This window comes from Lotus japonicus, chromosome 5 (genome assembly GCF_012489685.1).
Source record: "Lotus japonicus ecotype B-129 chromosome 5, LjGifu_v1.2".
In the NCBI taxonomy this organism is placed as follows: domain Eukaryota; kingdom Viridiplantae; phylum Streptophyta; class Magnoliopsida; order Fabales; family Fabaceae; genus Lotus; species Lotus japonicus.
The window spans coordinates 66,620,660-66,626,659 of record NC_080045.1 but is presented as its reverse complement, the minus strand read 5'-3'; positions in this window follow the sequence as shown (position 1 = coordinate 66,626,659).

The window sequence follows — 6,000 nt, the reverse complement described above, 5'->3', positions numbered from 1 at the left end:
CTACTAAATTAATTAACAAGATATCATCATTCATTCATACACATGATTAATGTTTCAAATTTATTAGCATGCTTAACAAATATAGTTTGTCAGTCAATTTAATAATCTATGTCAATAAAGTATTAGTCGTAGAAATTGACGTCTTACTAAAAAAGTATATGTATCTTTATATTTACATGATTTTTTCGGATTAGTCATGCATACAATAATCATTTGAAATATCATGGCATCAAATCAAAAGTAAAGAGGGTAAGGCTTACTTGAATGATAAAAACGTGAATCTTTATCACAATTCACAAGTGATTGCTCTACTGCTCTTTCTCTCATTCTGAACGACCTGTCCGTATACCAACAAACTTTTGCTCTATTTATAATGGTTTTCCTAGGGTTCGTTGTTTCCTAATTCAAATAAGAATATTTGAATTTTTATGAGGATATATAAAGATTTTGAGTTTTCTTTCCCTAATTTGTTTGCTTCTTAATTTTAATAAGATCTTTCTGGATCAGTTTACTTATTTTGAGTTTTATTTCCCTAATTTGGTTGCTTTATAGTTTTAATAAAATCTTTCAGGATTCAGTTGACCTTCCGGGTTTCTAAGGGATCATTATCCTCTACAATATTCTTAATTATTTATTGAAATTATTCTCTAATTATCTTACAAAGCTTTCTTTTAGTCCCTGAATGATAGCTCAAGTGGTAAGAGCTAGGGCCATAAGGGTTGGGTGGGATGAGGGTGAAGGGTCCCGGGTTCGAACCCGGAGGAGAGACAAATTTACTAACATTTCTAACAACTAACATTTGCCTATAAAAAAAACAAAGCTTTCTTTTAGAATTATTATTTTCTAGAAATTTGTATTCATTTAATTATTTTCAAAATTTATTTTTAATTGTTATTTGAATTCAATTTCATTATTTTTGGGTCTTCCGAAGCAACAAATTTTTTATTTTTGAATTAATTTTGAATTTTATTTTTCTGAATTTTGAATTTTCATTTTCTTATTATTTTCATAATTTATTAATTTATATGTCTTAATTAAACAAATAATTATGATTTTATAATAAATTGAAATTAAGATTAAAAAAATGAACCAGGCAAAAATGATTGCTGACATAAAGCAAGAGGAAAATAATATAATTTTTAAGTGGTCTGAATTGAGAGAAAATGAGAGGAAAAATAAGACTGGTGTTTTCATAATTACTATTTTACCCTTCAATAAAAAAAAATTTGGTGCTTCAGAAAATCCTTCAATAAAATATTAATACTAGACTTCTTATTTTATGTTCGAAATAATGATAAAATAGATTTTATATAAAAATAAGAATATAATATTTAAAAAACTAGCACGTCTAAAGTATTATAAAATAGTTTTTTTTAAATCACATATTTAATTAAATATTATATTTTTTATTTCTATCTTTCAAAATTGTTTCATATGTTTTTTGTATTAAAATTATTATTATGATTTATCTTTGTAATTGACTTCAAGAAAATAAAAAAACGAACCAAGTGGGTTGATGTAGTGGTTCAGCACTTCATCCTTTAAGCAAGTGGTTGGGGGTTCGAATCTCAACTCTTGCGAATAGAAAAAACTCATGGGTCAGGCCCCTACCGCTTAGTGCGCTGACCGTGGGGAGAGGGATTAGTCTCACGACTGTCGGTTGTGAGATACCTTAGTCAAGACAAAAAAATAATAATAATAAAACGTAAATAATATATTTATATAGCAAATCTATATATATATATGAAAATAAGGTTTCCTTCTAGAAGCCTATGCCACATGGCACCCCCAAATTCTTCCAATTTCCCTCCAAGAAAAAAACAGGCATCCCACTTTTTTGTTACAACATATTTCATCTCTCACCTATTTAATTTCGTTTATTATTAATAATTCCTTATCCTATATGATACACTTGAATGTATATTTTTAAATATTATATTTTTGAAAGTTTGTGACAATTCAAGTAATATTACGAAATCTATTTCAAAAAAAAATGATTATTTCGAAATCTTTTTCTCACTTTTTAAATTTTAAATATAAAAATTACTTGAAATTATTTTAAAAATAAATCTAACATTAGATTTTTTTATTACAAATTAAAAAATATAATACACAACAAAAATTGGAATCCTTTGTTTGTTCAACTCCAACAGCAATGTTGATAATAAATATTGAAACTTTTAATTTAAACTATCATTATTTCCTAACCTATAATTTATGTCTTTAACATGTTTTTAAAAAATATATTTAAATTTTTTAAAAAATATATTGGAAGGAAATATTATATTAATTTTACATTTGAAATTTAACTTTCTTCATTATAATAATTGTTGAAAATCTAATTAATATTATTGGTTGTTGGTTTACTTAGATGAGAAAATGAATGTTTACAAATCAAATAAATATTTTCAGCATCATGATTTTTTGGTAAATTGGAAAATAAGCATCATGTTTTTATTAAGTTTGATTTATTCTTCCGAAATTTTAATCTATATTAAACATTTTATCCTTATAATTGTTATTAATGACTCTAATTATATGTGAGACACACATCATTTTTCCATTAGCGGACCTTATTATCCTATTTGATCCAAAAAACTAGAGCATATTCTGGAATTTTTTCTCCAAGAAATGGAATATTCCAAAAATCTATATATATGTGAAAATAAGGTTTATTCTAGAAGATCTATGACACATGGCACCTCCATATTCATCCATTTTCTCTCCAAGAAAAAAAATATTCATTCTACTTTTTTGTCACAACATACAATCATGACTCACCCTATTTAATATCATTTCATGTAATTCCAATTTTTATGTAACCTTTATTTAAAAGTTCAAAAATATTTTAAATCCTTTTTAATTGAATTATCACAACAATTAATGTTTTAATTTTTTAATATTTAATATTTAATTTCAATTTTTTATATAACCTTTACTTGGAATTATATTTGAAAACATTACAAATATGATAAGAAAAATTAAATTCGAAAATAAAAAATAATAATCACAAATCGGAAAAAATACTTCTTAATTTAATTTTCAACGTAATTATTATTTTAATTTTTCATCTGTTTCGAAAGTACAGATTTTCAATATTTAATATTGATTTTAATTTCAATTTTTTATGTAACCTTTACTAGGAATTTTATTTGAAAATATATCTAATATAATAAAAAAAAATTGAATTCGAAAATAGAACAAAAATAATAAAAAATCAGAAAATAAAATTAATTTAAATCCTTTTTAATTTAATTTTCAACGTAAATGTTATTTTAATTTTTCAATCTATATCTATATATATATGAAAAGAAGGTTTTCTTCTAGAAGACCTATGCCACATGTCTCCTCTTAAGTAATTCATTTTCCTTCCAAAACAAAAAAATATATTTCCACTTTTTTTTGTCACATTAATTGCTAAGTTTAATATAGGTAAAATCTTTATTAAGAATAAAACATAAGTAATACTTATAAAAACTATCAAAGTAAGGATATAATTCCAAATAATATTATTTTCTTCCCCTCCATATTTTCGAAAACATGATACAATACATGAACATCTCTAAACCTATTTCATTTCATCCATTATTAAAAATTCATAATTAGATTTAAACTTTTTGAAAATAATCAATTCTGATTAAAAAAAATTAAATTTTTATTTTCCCTGAAATTATTTTTTAAGATAAATCAAATATTTTAAAAAAATATGACAAATTTGAAAATACGATTCATAAAAATAATTGCAATCCCTTTATTTTAATTAACAATATTCTAAATAGTTATAATAAATATTCGTAATTATTTCAAATAGAAATAAATATTGGATCTTTTAATTTTTTTTTTCTAAAATTCATTTATTTGTTTTTCTTTAATATTATGGTTAAAATGATTTTAAAATATAAATTAATTTTTTTGAAATTCGAATTTCCTTTACTATAGTAATCGTTTAAAATCTAATTATTACTAGATTAGTTGTAAAATGAGTGTAATGAGCAAATAATTTTTTGAAAATAAAATACATATATTTTTTAAAAAATTTTAGCATCATTTTTCTTTTTTTTTTTTAATTTTTCGAAAATTTTGCAGTTGAATAAATATTCCTATTTTAGATACTACAATTTTGATTTCTTATAATTGAAATTAATGACTCTAATTAATTCCTACAATTAATGAGTATAATTAATTGTCTTTTGAAATTCAATTTTTAAAAACCTTGATGCTCAAGAATTGATAATTTATTGGAACAATGAAATAATTTGTAAGAAATAACGAAAAAATTTAATTAAATTAGACAAGATTAATTAAAGAATTGAAATTTCAAAAATTAAATATTCCACATTTTCGAAATTAAATTGATATAATTTAATTAATGAATCCTTAGAACATTTAATACAAATAATTTTGTTGATATGTTTAATTTCTGATTAATTTTTCACTGACCAATAATGAATATTTTATTTTAGGAAAAAATTAAGCATAAATAAATCAAAATATTTCAGCATCATTTTTGTGCATACCTCCTCGAAAACAAGGTAAGGACTTTCATTTTCCTCCATTTCCTATTCAACTTATACTTCTTCCTCCCATCTTTGGAATTTCTTATGAAAAAAACCCATCATGTTTTTCTCTCCGTTCGTCTGCTCCATGGTAAGTATTTTCAACTTTCTTCCATATTTTTCATACTCCTCTCTTTCCTCCCTTTCATTTTTCTGTTTCTCAATTCTTTATTCAATTTCATGTTAAGCAACTTTCACCTTCAATTTTTCTTTCATTTGAAACAATTATAGAGAAAAAATAATTCATCAATCATGTGCTAGGTAATGCTTTAATTTTATCTTAATGCAAAAATAATTAATTTTGCTATACATGTGCTTTGGTTAGAGAATTCATTTGCTCTTTTGAGACATTTCTCACATTATTTATTTAATCTATAACATTTTGATATAATTTAATTAATGAATCCTTAGAACCTTTAATACAAATAATTTTGTTGATATGTTTAATTTCTGATTAATTTTTCATTGACCAATAATGAGTATTTTATTTTAGGAAAAAATTAAACATTAATAAATCAAAATATTTCAGCATCCTTTTGTGCATACCTCCTCTAAAAGAAGGCAAGAACTTTCATTTTCCTCCATTTCCTATTCATCTTATACTTCTTCCTCCCATCTTTGAAATTTCTTATGAAAAAAACCCATCCTGTTTTTTTCTCCGTTCGTCTACTCCATGATAAGTATTTTCAACTTTCTTCCATATTTTTCATACTCCTCTATTTCCTCCCTTTCATTTTTCTGTTTCTCAATTCTTTATTCAATTTCATGATAAGGAACTTTCACCTTCAATTTTTCTTTCATTTGAAACAACTATAGAGAAAAATAATTTATCAATCGTTTCGGTTTTATAATTTAATTACCCAATTTTTTTTTTTTCAAATCCGATCCAAATTTTATCGGTTTGGATTGGATTTCAGTTTTTCAAAGAAAGTAAAAATCTTGAAATACATAACAAAATAGAAAATAAAATCATAAAACAAGAAGCACTGTAAAAGTTACAGAGACAAGATATCATGCTTAACACTAACATCAATACTGTAAGAAATGAATTATGTACGCACTGATATGTTTCACTTTCGCTGAATGAAAAGAAGACATATGTCTCCTAACTTGGAAAATGTTAAACACATTACTGTAAAGGTTTGGGTATACATGGAATAAAATATTATAAGTATGGTTAAATGGGTAATTATGTATGTCAAAATTTAAATAAATAAATACTTTCGGTTTGGTTTGGATCGGTACGATTTAGAACATGGGAACTGAAAACCAATCCGATCCATTAGCGTAAATATTGGTTTTTGCTATTTTCGGTTTTTCAGTTTTTGGTTTTTTTGGATCGATTTGAGCGGTTTTAATTGGTTTGGTTCGGTTATGAACACCCCTATTTCATGATCCTATTATTTACTTATTCATCCATTTTTTATTCACCATCATATATTGT